Here is a 14585-nt window from a genome sequence, read left to right on the forward strand (position 1 = left end):
TATTTCAATTAACGTAACTAAATATTGTTTATATTGTTTGCTAACGAACATAAAATGGAGCTTGGTACAAAATTTGTGCAAACTGATTTCTGAGATAATCGTGCACAATCAGAAAAAAGATTAAAAAAAAACAACCGACTTCAAAAACACTATTCCAAAACAATAGATATAATGTGCACTAAAAAGTATAAAAATAATTGCGTATTTTTATACAATCCAATTAATTAATCTAATTCTAGTTACGATTATTGTTATTTTTGGAATCGGTGTCCTTCGGCTGCAACCCGCTCTCGCCTCTCGCCTCCTCACGACTCAAGCACATCTCACCTATAACTATGTATGTAGTAACAAACCTATCTTAGATCACACCGACTCCAAAAATTACAATAATGGTAACTATAATAATATTAATAGTTATGTGTAAACGTTACTGTGTTTCTGACTGCCGTAGCTAGCTATTACTTGGCAAATGAGACTTAACATCTTTCACTCACTCACTCACACACACACACACACACACACACACATACACACACACACAATTAATTGTAAATTGTAAAATTTGGTTTTTAATCATTTCTGTTTATTTCTATATTGTTTACTAAATAAAAAGTTATCTGCTAAGGAAATTGCGAGATATTCCCAATACAAGTGTCCTAAGACAACTTACTGGGAAGTCTCAACCACAAAAAAATGTATATGTAATCTTTGAAATTAACGAAATTTATTTAAAAAAAAAACATCTTATGTCTCAAGGTGACGAGCGCAATTGTAGTGCCGTTCAGATTTTTTGTGTTTTTCAAGAATCCTGAGCGGTACTGCATTGTAATATCTATTACCATCAGCTAAACGTCCTGCTCGTCTTGTCCCTTATTTTCACAAAAAAAAAGTTTATTCCTTTAGTGTGCATGACAAATTAGGTCTCACACTCACGATACGTATATGACATACAGAAAATAGAGGTGAACTGTTCGTCTTTTTTTTTTGGACTTGCTCCCAGCTGTCACAGTCTTTCTAGACTTATAAATTATTTAAGGCTTTTTGCAAAAATACTTTGAGGCCTATAGTTATGCTTGTGTAAGTGGTTTTCTTAATAATACACCCTCTCGAAAGGATACTCATAATATGAACATTAGACAAAACGTAATCGTGCGTTGCATTGCTAACATACGTGTCAAAATTAGTAATTATTTTATAGGATACCTAGACGTTCCCGGGGCGAATTTTAAAATAAAATAAATTAATAAAGGAACAATGGAGTTCGGAAAACAAGCCATAAACCATCTAGGATAAATTTCGCATTGAATGGTGGTAGTTTCAGTGGTTTAGGTGTGATTGAGCCTCAAACAATGACCATTTTCAATATATCTATAATAGATGTTTTTTTTTATTTTCATTTTTATCATTCATGTAACCCGAGAGGATTGCCAACTTCAAGGCTTAAACAAATTATAAACGCCGAAATGTATAGCAAGGCTTATATCTAAACGACAAACGTCGAAAGTTTAGAGTCAATATAATATCGTATATTACAAGCTGACTCGACAGCCGTTGTTCTGTACATCTATACTAATATTATAAAGCTGCAGTGTTTGTTTGTTTGAACGCGCTAATCTCTGGTACTACTGGTCCGATTTGAATGATTATTTCAGTGTTGGGTAGTCCATTTATCGAGGAAGGCTATAGGCTATGTTTTTTTTTTTTCAAAATTAGGGATCCGTAATAAAATTGCTATTTTGTAACACAAGGTGTAAAATCGAAAACCTATTTTTAAGTGCGCTGCAAAAACTATTGACAATAGAACAAAATGATGTACAGGCTATAATATAGACAATATTTTATTACTTATAAAACTATCGCATGAATTATACTTTATATGGCAAAACAACGTTTGCCGGGTCAGCTAGTATAGTGAATAATATTTCATAACATCAAGAATTATTTCGTAACATATGCTCCATGTTTTTATAATGAAATTGTTTCACAGCAGAACTGTCAAACCGTGCGTCAATAAATTCTCTCATAGAAAATATGTCCATACAAAAGAAATATTGACAATAAAAATAATTATGGGACCCAAATCGAAATAAAACCTATCCTATTTCTCAATTAACTAAACTGCACTCCATGAAGTAATCCCCATTAAAATCCGTTCATTAGTTTAGGAGTCCATCGCGGACAAACAACGTGTCACGTAATTTATATATATTATTTAAGATATTAATTTCAAAAATTAATGTATGCATTGTTGAATTTGTTCCCAATCAACGAAAAACAAATGATTGGTTTCTTGGGTTACCCCATAAAATATTCGTATCGTTTGTATTTTTTTAAATAGCATACAGCATTTACTTTTTTTTTTATGGAATAGGAGGACAAACGAGCGGTCACCTGTTGTTAAGTGATCACCGCCGCCCATAATCTCTTGCAACGTCAGAGGAATCACAGGAGCGTTGCCGGCCTTTAAGGAAGGTGTACGCGCTTTTTTTGAAGGTACCCATGTCGTATCGTCCCGGAAACCGCACTGTGGAGGACCGCCACACATCCAGATGGTGAGGATGATATCCTAACTTGTGGCGTGTCGTGCGAAGGTGGAATTCGACGGCAGGAATAAGGTTAAACAGCTCTTCAGAACACTCCTCGTGATAAATGCGGTAGAAGACACACAATGAAGCGACGTCTCTACGCAACGCCAAGTGATCAAGCCGTTCACAGCGCACTGTGTCCCCGACAATTCGAGCTGCTCTGCGTTGCACGCGGTCAAATGGATCGAGCTGATACTGGGGTGCGCCAGACCAGGTATGACAGCAATACTCCATGTGTGGCCGGACCTGCGCTTTGTAGAGCGCTAGAATGTGGGCCGGCTTTACTGTGTTACTCGCTTTATAGGAAATAATTTTTTGAAGAATCGGTTGTCTATTGAGCTAATTCATAAGCAAACAATAAGATCTTTTTAAAATATTTGTCGAAAATTATGGATATATTCCCATTAAGTTTCCTATTTTATTTAAAACAAACAAACAAACTCACTTATATGATGAAAAAGATGAATGAAATATATAATTGTTTGCAATTAAACCAATCAGACATTTACGATAACAAAATTAATATTGATTCAACATTGAGTTGTCCTATAGCTGCTTCGTGTGTAACATGCGTTTCTAATTTGTTTCATCAGCTGAATTATGAATTGAATGAATTCATACAATAATTATTTATCAATAAAATGTTTTCAATAATTTTAACACAGCGTTGGTGGTGTAATGGTCAGCATAGTTGCCTTCCAAGCAGTTGATCCGGGTTCGATTCCCGGCCTACGCACACTTTTTTTCTCAAACAGTTCTCACTTTATGTCGTTACTGCCATTTGGGTCAACGTTGCGCAACTCTAAAACACATCTGTTTTATATTATTTTCGTCATTATTTGAGTCGCATTCTTTCTTTTTTATTACTATTTTAGTAGTCAAAGTGATAAACTATTTAACACCTTATTCATTTATGACTTAGCGCTGCATTAAAACTTCAAATATTTTCTATAGAGTATTTCGGAACATATATTACAGGGTTCCGCGTAAATTTTTAATTCATTATGAATAATATCAGATTCAATATACCTACTTATATTAAATCTGATATTATTGCCTATATTGAGAATCGCTTGCAAATTTAAATAAGTATAGAATATTCTTCACCAAGAAATGTAAAGGGGATAAAAAGGGAAGTAAATCCATTTCTACGAGCCGAAGCCGAGGGCCTCTAAACACTCTTCTTCTTTTACTTTTCCTCCTAACACTTACCTACGAGGGAAAAAAACGCAGAAAAACATACGTAGATACGCAGTGAAATATTTTATGACCTATTCGACAGCCTTTATAATTAATAATTTAAAATATTTGAAAGGCCAGTACAATTTTTCTTCATGAAATAGAATAACAAAAGTGAAAAAAATATTCGAAATCAGTCTAAAAATCATTATAAGAAAGAAAGAAACAAATATGAGTTTTAAAGATTTAGCCAGAAAAGAAAATAAAGATTCAGAAAAGTTGAGCTTTATTGAGAAAGAGTGGCAAAAAACTCATTGCCAGTCTTTTAAATCTATCTAATATATAAAATTCTCATATCGCGGTGTTTGTAGTTAAACTCCTTCGAAACGGATGGACTGAATCTCAGGGAATTTTGAGTGCGTATTGGGTAGGTCTGAGAATCGGACAAAATCTATTTTTCATCCCCGTTAATGTTAAGGGTAGTCTACGCCAATTTTTTTTTAATTTTTTGACATTTTTTTTTAATTTGTTTGATTATGTGTCAGCATTAAAAATACATACAACTTCAAAATTTCACCCATCTACGATCAACAGTTACTTTTGTATCGCGCTTTTAATATCGGCAATACAACGTTTGCTGGGTCAGCTAGTATATATATAAATTAGTAAATTGTTTTAGCATTCAACATTTTATTTTACACAACGTATGTAAGATCAACACAAAAGAGACAAGAAGTTGTGGCAAAGATTCTTCTGGAGAAGGTTTCATATAAATAAAATTAGTATTAACGGCACGTGTCCGATCTTTCACATTAGTAAGCCGTGTATATTTAATTGAAACAGCCTAGTTCATTGGGCAGACATCGCAAATAGAAGAATCTGGCAGACACTTGGATCTATAAATAAATCACCATTTGTCGTGGCCGATCTAAAATACCAGCTGTTACCACAGCTTATACAGTTTGATACTATTATTTATTTAATTCGGGCAACAGTAGTTTAGACAAAGACTTTCGAAAAAGTTTCGTTTAAATCAAATCAAGTCAAATTAATTTATTCATTTAGGTCAAAGTAATGACACTTATGAATGTCAAAAGTTATACGATTACTCATAGATAATTTATATGTCTTAGTAGAAACTCTACCGATAAAAACAAGCCAGGAATATTGGTTTAGTGTGCATGACCAGTTACGTCTTACACTCGCGATTTGCATGACACTTTGTGTTAGTGTGTGTGACTTGTTCAAAATAGGGGCTAGTTTTTTATTGAGGTTTTCACAGCTGTCACAGTCTATCTAGACGTATAAATGGTCTAAGTAATCAACTTATATTTAGAGTTCTTCTAAGTAAAAAATTTTTTTAACAAAAAACAACCGACTTTAAATACACTATTCCAAAACAATAGATATAATATGCACTAAAAAGTATAAAAATAATTGCGTATTTTTTCAATCTTATTAATTTATCTACATCTAGTTACGATTATTGTTATTTTTGGAATCGGTGTCCTTCCGCCGCGACCCGCTCTCGCCTCTCGCTTCCTCACGACTCTAGCACATCTCACCTATAACTATGTATGTACTTACAAACCTATCATGGATGACACCGACTTACAATGGGACCACACGGGAAGCACCAGCTTTCAAATAAAAAAAGAATCACAAAAATCGGTTCACCCAGTCGAAAGTTTCGAGGTAACAAACTTAAAACAAAAACCGACAAATTGAGAACCTCGTCCTTTTTTGAAGTCGGTTAAAAATGAAATGAAAAATAGTAGACGACCAAATTCAACAAATTATTACGGCAATATAATGTAGTTACAATTATTATTATTTTTGGAATCGGTCGGGAAACGGCACGGGAAGCTTTCAAATAAAAAAGTCATGAAAATCGGTTCACCCAGTTGAAAGTTTAGAGGTGACAAATATGAAAAAATACAGTTGAATTGAGAACCGCCTCCTTTTGAAGTCGGTTAAAAAGAACAAAACTTTTAAAAACATCATTAAATTCCTTGTCGTCTGTCAAAAACAGTTTTTTGTCTTACCTATTCGACACAGACCACCAACGTAGGCCGTTTGAAAACTTAATTATACATTCGCTGTGTAACTTTAAACTTAACTTTCAAGTGTTAAGGTTTCTTATGGTCTAATGCCTTTTGGGGGTATTCAGAATAATGCGACGTCATTGTATCCACAGAGCTTAAAATAAATAGACAGTAGGTAAAGAGACGAATTATTTTATAAATACCCGTTTCATACTTTGAGCTATTAAGAAACGTATCTTCTGAAAATGATGTCGGTAAATGTAGTATCGCTAGATGATGAGAACAAGAATATACAAATTTTTATAATATATTTAATAAGATAAGGTAAAAATTGATTGCATAGAAAAAAAAACGAAAAGAAATTATATTTTATTTAACCTATAGATACAAAAAAATACATTTTATACATTAAATAATAAGATTATCAGAGAGAAAACATAAGATGAAAATGAAAAACAGGTGAGGAATATAATTCCATGAAATCGTGGAATAAATTCATATATAGATCACAAATCTGTCCCAACATGAGTTGGGTTGGTTTGCGCTGGTTTGTGCTGTTTTGAAAACCATTGGTGATTTGGTGATGTCGCAATAGTGAATTAAAATAAAAAATAACCCTGATGAAGGTATTGTCGTTCCAAAGTTTGCCTAGATAATGTAAATAAAACCAATATTTATAACAGAAACACATACCAACATTATTTTTGGATCACACAAATAATTTAAAACAAATAAGAAGAGAAGGGGCACAAAAAGCATCAAACCATTAATTGAAATAGGTAACGTTCCTAGCTCATCGGCACCTTACGCAGTTATGACTGCGATCCACACGATATTTATTTCATACTAGCTGACCCGACAAACGTTGTTTTGCCATATAAATTATTGTTAGAGTTAGACCGTTTCTTGGACATTGCTTTATTTTTCTAAAATAAACGTAGCCTAAGTTACTCCTTATTACATCAGCTACCTGCCAATAAAAGTCGCCGGATTATCCGGAACAAGCAGACAGACAGACAGACAACAATGTTATTTTGGTGTATGTACCGTATATATATTCATAATATACATTTAGTAAAAAAACGGTTATTTCAATATTACAAACAGACACTCTAATTTTATTTAAATGTATAGATAATTCACACAATATTTTGATAAATTATAGCCTATATGTTATTCTGGTGTGTAAGCTATATTATTGCAAAGTTTCATCAAAATCCATTCAGTAGTGTTTGCGTTAAAGAAGTTCAAACATACATCCAGACATACAAACTTTCGCATTTATAATATTAATAGGATTCAAAATAATTTAAAAAAATCAAAAATTCTTCATACTTTCATACATTCTTGTACAATCACATAATTATGAAACTCTCCTGGTAGATTTAGATAATCTGTTTTATATTTATAATGAGTTAATAGTTTATTTAAATTTAATTTTTGTCTCTGTTGGGCTGTATATATTCTGATTTTTTGAGTCATTTTCTGATTTCTGAGTCAAATCAAACAGTCTTACGAAAATAAAAAAGGCTTCGGTAGCTCAGTAGATTGGTAGAACCTGCAGAGAACGCACACTATCAAGTGATCTCCTTTTCCATTAAAAAGTATTTGCTTACCTCTATATTTTGTTTAAAAGAAAACTTTACGTCTACACAATTGAAAGCTTAACATAAATACAGATCAAAACGAGAAACGACATTGACAAACGACACGCGTGAGATATATTTATAACAAATCTTTATTTATTATGTCTGTGTTAGTCTGCGAGGAATAACGAAATTTTCCGACATAATTCGGTAAGTTTTATAAACAAGAAGATATTATTTGATATAAGTAATATTTTGTTATTATTTTATCTTCTCCATGAAAGTTATATGGCAATAAGTCCTTTTAAAACCGCAAGGTATCCAAATTGCGGCTTTCCCCTTTGCTGTTGTTTTGTTCACATGGCAGAGCTACCTTTAAAATGGATGCATAGGATTATCAGTATGTAAAATTTTGGATAATTTATAGGACCAACAATTTGGATCTTTAACAATGTGTGCTTACTTATTTTAGTTTCAATGTGACACGATATCGTTGGAGGACAATACCACTATTATTCCTTTACAGCCAACCTTCATATCCAACGTAAACAATAATTTAAATTAAAAATAGTGTAAAAAAATATATATTTTACTGTAAAAAAAAGCGTGGGGTGTAGATGAATTATTATTTTAATAATATCTTAAAACGCACCCCACGCTTTTTTTACAATAAAATATTTTTTTTTACACTATTTTCAATTGAAATTTACTAAAATTTATTTTCTATATTTTAGTTGAATTTTATATAAAGCGTGCTTTTTAGTTTTTTTTAACTATCAATTATTTATAAAGATTATTTTTAAAACAATTACTTTAACATCAATTCCTGCCTAATCGACTATAGATAAAAATTATATAAATTGACAAAAATCTTAGTTTGCAGATTGAATAATGGAATAATCTTATCAAATTAGTGCATTGTCATCTGTCCTCGATAAATCTACAAAGTTTGAATAAAATCTGGCCGTTTAAAGTGGGTCAAAAGGAGTCAGTTACAAACATACAAGTGAAGCTAATATAAAGGCCATTAAGTCTCCCGAAACCCCAGGCTCCATCTATTTACTCCTAGTTGAATCACTCTACAACTTTATAGACAAACATATTTATTAATATGGGCTGAAATTGGATTTTGATGCGCGATAATAGACATGTATTTTATAACTATGTGTGGTCCTCTCAAGAGGTCTTTGTATGTTTTTTTTTCTATTAAATGAAGACAAATTGATGTTCTTGTGTTTTCACTTTAATATGTTTTTGATTGTTGTAATAATTAACAATAATTTGTTAAGATAGATTAGGTAGAATATGTTCATTATAGAATTAGTTCACACTCATTTTGTGATATAAGTTTGAAAGAAATGTCATGATAGGAATTATACAGCGTTAAGCTACATTAGCGATATTTTTTTTTATATAAGAGGAGGGGAAACGGGCAAGAGGCTCACGGGATGGGGAGAGGTGAGGCAACCGCCCATGAATATCCGCAACAACAGGTGTCAAGAGAATGCATTGCCGGCCTTTAAGGTGGGAGTATGCTTTTTTCTTGAACGTCCCTAATTCGTACCCGTTCGGAAAAACCGCAGCCGGTACAATTACCGGCTGCCACATAGTGGCTGTGCGAGGCAAGAAATTTCTTGCAAAACGCGTGGTTGTGGAATGCCAGACGTCTACGTGATGCGGGTGGTACTTTGCACGTAATGTCCGGTGGTGGAATTCGGCCGCTGGAATCAACCTGAACAGCTCCTCTGAGCACTCCCCGTGATAAATGCGGTAGAAGATGCAGAGAGAACCCACATCTTAACGCAATGCACAAAGAATCAAGCCGATCGGAGATGGCTTGATCGTCGATGATTCGAGCCGCTCGTCGTTGTATGCGGTCAAATGGAAGAAGGTGGTACTGTTATTAATGGTATTGTCTTTTTATAATCGCTAATATAATGCTCTCATAAAAAATATTTATTTAAGGTATGTGTGGATTGATAATGGTTAAAAAATCAATTTCTCCAAATTGATTTTTAGTTTAGAATTCTTTTCATGTCATTTCTAATTCTACCACCGATTCGGAAACAAATGGCGCTCTGAGAGAGAAGAAGCGGCGCAAGAAAATATACAATATTGAACTGTCATTGTTAATGCTATAAAATAATCATAACCTAGTCGCAGGCTGTCCGATCACTTAGATATTCAGCTGTGGAGCCTGTTACGACAGTTTTTAGTGAAACATTTAAATTTATATATAGATAACGCCGGAACAGTGGCTGGAACTCGATTCAAAAAATTACATTTACCCTTAAAGCTATTATGTATCTTATATACTCAATAACTCTTGTGTTTTTACTTAGTTAATTTGAATTTACTCTTTTTTACTTACTCATGTTAAGCATTTAGTATTTGACGTTTGAGTATTTTTGTTAAATCACTTTGCACATATTGTTGTAATTGATGTGATTTGAATAACGATGAAGCTGTAAATGTTGATTTAAAAAAACATTTCGGAACCAACTGTAAGTAAACTATAACGTGGTTGAGCTTTAATGAGAAGAAGTGGTAAGGAACTCAGTGCCATTCTTTTAAATCTATATTTACTACTTCAATCTTTTACTAATTATTTCAATTTCATTCTAGTTGAAGCCATGCACTACTCAAACACCATGACTTACACGATTCAGTCGATAAAAAAAAATAATTAAAAAAAAATACAGATTGATATTATGGATGAAAGATATATAGTTACAAGTATAAATCTTTCATCAATAATATCAACGACTGTCTTACGAATTATCGATCAGGCCACGTGACCTGACGCGATATTAACATTTTATACCCATCCCAAGAAAAGTGATCAACGCCGCTAAAGATGTTTTCAATTCAAAAACCAGAAGAGTTATCATGTAGTATGTATATTAACAGTATATTAGATGCATCAATTTCCTCTCTAATTACGAATATACCTAACGATTACCGAACAAATTTAATGGTAAACCATTAAAAAGTGAATGTTTGTTTGCACTTATATCGCCATTAACTGGCACTATCTCTCCTATATAAATAACTTTCCTTTTGCTGATAACTAAATTATGCTGTCAATTATAACCACGCGCCTACCCTTCACCGAATCAGTTAGATTAACGAACTGACGCCACAGTTTAGAAAAATACAGTTCGAAAGAGCAAATGTGAAATAATATGCAAGTCATCGTAGTAACAAATCTGTCATGCATGAAAGCTTTGTTGATATTTCATATATTAAATGATCATCAGTTACGTCAACCAACCTTTAAAAATATTTAGAGAAGACATCTCTTAACACATATGAATCTCACTTTCTTATGTAATAGGAGTACGATAAGCTTACGAGTCCCTTGATAATAAGTTTAACAGTGGGAGGCTCCTTTCCACGTCGGCTAGATTATGGGTACCACAACTAATGTGTAAACATTATTGTGTTTTGGTCTGAAGGACGCCGTAGCTAGTGAAATTATTGGGCAAATGATACTTAACATCTTATTTGTAATTGAAATGATTTGTAAAACAATTAAAATGTAAATCTTGACTTAAAAGAGTGGCAATGAGTTTCTTGCTATTTCTTCTCATTAGCTCAACCCAACGAAGTAGCGGTAAATTCAATAAGAAACAATATATTTTTTTTGACATTCATAAATGTCATTTCCGTGACCTACATGAATAAAGTGTTTTTGAATTTGAATTTGAATATGTCCCAAGTTGACGAGCGCACTTGTAGTTCCGCTCAGAATTTTTGGGGTTTTCAGGTTCAAGAATTCTGAGCGGCACTGCAGCGGCACGTATCAGGTACCATCAGCTGAATGTCCTACTCGTCTCGTCCCTTATTTTAATAATAATAAAAAAGTTAGCGCCGCGTGATCTTTAGTAACATCAGCGCTTTCGACCTCTTAAAGATACCATATCATACTGACAAGGAAAACTTCGAATGGAATCTTCAAAATTAAATCAACCCGGGGCGTATCATTGGTGCTAGAGAGGTATCAATGTGTCACACATTCGTCTGCTGGAAAAGTACGCGAGTACGCGGTATGTAAGTTACACTACTCTGGCAATGCAGAACAAAATACGCTATAAAGCTAAGATTTAGATATGATGAATTGTCTGTCCGGACGTCACGCGACAACCCAAATTCATGGCTTAATGCAGGAATTTGAGTTAAAACTATTTGGAATAAGAGACTGTTACTGTATTAAACAAATACCCTGGCGTCTGAGTTACGTACGTAAAAATGTCACTCCTATAGGGGCCGATTTTTCAATCCTCAGATAAATCACTAGTATCGAATGAATAAAATTAACTTACTGTTTATGTAACGATTAAAAGTTTTGAATTTTTCAATCGCTAATTATCCAAAGAATAGTTGTCTGTGGTATTGTCGAAGCAACTTTACACTTCATACGTGCAAGCGAGATGGACATATATATTATTTAACGCATAAGACAGAGAAAGGTCAAAAGATGCTTGTTTGACATTAGACATTTATCACAACAATGAATAATAACAAACCTCTAATTCACTCGTTTATTTGTTCAGTTTATTTCAATTTAAAATTGTTTTCGTTGTTGTTGAGGAAATGGATTTCTTCTTCATTCGCGAAGTCGTCAATTGTCTCAAAAATATCCATTATATTATAACTTCTACTATATTAGATAGTTATAACATAAATTACGTGTGTAGTCGTCAAAATATGATAGTTATTAGATCTTTTGACATGAGCATAGATAATACACTTATAACTAGAGAATGACTTATCTACAAATATAGCCTAAGAAACTTAAAAACGGCTCCCAAAGGGGCCGATAAATATAATCACCCGATATAGTATTAATTCGTTCGATAACTTCTATCTGCCTGTTGAAAAATTCGAAATTGCGCTATCCGTCGAATTTCTCTTATCTAGTTGTTTAACTGAGGATTGAAAAATCGGCCCTAAGACATTATAATATCAACAGAATAAGTTTGTATTCAAAATACTCGCGACAGCCCTGGAATTAGATTAGATCGGCAATAATTTACCGTATCTCGCAACTGTGACATTACATAGATTAGCAAATAAACATCTCACTTGCGAGGATTTATTCAGCGTCAGTTGCAAATTCATTCGAGTGAGCAAGCGGTAGACGGCCTGTCTTTTTCCTGGTGACAGCTGACATGTAGTCTCATTCCTTTTGACAGTTCTATTTTTATATCTGTGGATGCGATGCGTGAAATTTCGAAACATGTTGATTATCTTTTTTTATGTCTGTGCTTCAGATATAGAAAGATTGGCAACGAAGAGAATTCTTTAAGCCATGACTTGGAAACCGAAAAAAAATATTACCGGTTAAGGTTTAATTTACACCGAGAACTTTATATACGATTTTATTCTACTGTTAACTATATTACGGTTTTTGGTTATTAATTTCATTTTAATTTTTTGCCAAGTGAACCGAATAAGATCGATTGTTTCCACCTATCTTCATAGCTGAGTCATTTAACATTAATAATAGTTATGCCAATAAAAGTCCCGTCATTTCAGAGGTTAGCCGGAATAAACAGACAGACAGACAAAAATTGTAAAAATGTTATTTTGGTGTATTCATATACATGTAGTAAAAAACGGTTATTTTAATATTACAAACAGACACTCCAATTAAATTTATTTGTATAGATTATAGTAAGTTATCTTTTAGGCTAAAAATGCAATTCTCTAAGATTAACATAAAATGTAGTTCAATAAAATTTTGCTAACCTCCTTTGTACCAATATGGAAGGGTTAGATGAATATATAGAATCATTTGAAACTTAGAAATATAAAATTTTATACTTAAATTTCAAGCTTTCAATACTCACAGAAAATTATATTGTAATTCCAAATGTGTATAATCTGACGAAGTACGACTTTATTTTTCAAAAACCATTAGACTTTTTTTTGTTGTCGCGTAAAGTGAAAGAAGTGTTTTGTTATTTGTAATATATTTTGCTTGATAATGCCATTTTTCATTATAATTAATATGTTTTATTGCTTAAATAAATGGAAATAAATAAATTATATTAAACACACAGATAAAATGAATTCCCAGACAGGAAGTTCATCAACATTATGCAGTATAGGTTACACAATATCTTTGGCCGTTTAAAAACAATTTAGTGCAGTTAAAATGCAATTACAACCAAAATGTTTATCCAGAATTCGACTTATTAACAAAATAGACGGAGCAAGCATAGACCTTTGAATCGATTTATGTTAAGAGTTTTGTATCTTTGAAAAATAGGAACCGTTATATGGTTTACAACTTATTGGTTTGATTATCCACCTGTCAATACTCTGCTTTAGGGTTACGTAATGGGCACCCTATTACTATGGCTCCGCTGTCAATCCTTTAAAGGGAAAGTAATTGGAGAGCATGCCCCTGAGTAAGTAGAACATCTTCCTTACTAGCTTTAATTACGCAGATTAAGTGTCGTATATCGAAAACACATGTAAGCACTAATCGTCAATCGATTCTTCTGTGGTCGCAGCTTAAGATACACGTAAATCTGTAACTTTTAAATTCCTTTTTATTAAGAAGTCACTAACCTACAATGAAACTTAATATACACATCGACAAGCAATGAGATTTAAATTAAATTGACATTTGACTAACAAACTTGAAAATAATGTATAGTTAATTAATACTTATTAGTAAGTTATTTTTGCACGCATAAGCGATCATTTATGCTTAATTTGAGTTTGCTCCGTCTATGAATTTAACGCCTAAATAATTATATTTGAATACATAATATTTCGTAATCTATAAAGGTTCTTCAGACAGACCGCAGCATTGCGGCACCCCAGCGAAACATCAAAAGTGAAATTAATTATTGAAGTTTAATACGCAACTTCTGGCATGAAAGTAATTTTAATGTTGTTATTAAATGGAAATAGAATAGAGTAGGTATATTTGTTGAGGTTTTTATTAACACATGTGTCATACAGATGGTTAGGGAGAGATTAAAAGACATTAGCTGTGGCCTTTTTCAGGTTGAAGAATTCTAAAACAACATACCGTCGCGCTAACGCGGTCGCGACATTCATAAGTGCGTAAGGACAAAAAATCGTGAGTTAATAATTCAAAATTCAGTAACTCACGGCAATTTCCTCTTTCAAAAATTAACCAAACATCGGATTTGTATCCTATGATGCTG

At 32.9% G+C, this 14585-nt stretch overlaps 1 protein-coding gene and 1 non-coding gene across 2 annotated transcripts in view; one reads left to right on the forward strand and one right to left on the reverse strand.

Moving 5' to 3' along the window:
- Positions 1-14585, reverse strand: part of LOC126968395 (facilitated trehalose transporter Tret1-like) — a 112865-nt gene that overhangs the window by 71468 nt on the left and 26812 nt on the right. The gene's annotated exons all lie outside the window — the stretch shown is intronic.
- Positions 3250-3321, forward strand: Trnag-ucc (transfer RNA glycine (anticodon UCC)). Its single transcript has one exon. It is a non-coding gene; the product is annotated as a tRNA-Gly (tRNA).

Source organism: Leptidea sinapis, chromosome 15 (genome assembly GCF_905404315.1).
Source record: "Leptidea sinapis chromosome 15, ilLepSina1.1, whole genome shotgun sequence".
Classification (NCBI taxonomy): domain Eukaryota; kingdom Metazoa; phylum Arthropoda; class Insecta; order Lepidoptera; family Pieridae; genus Leptidea; species Leptidea sinapis.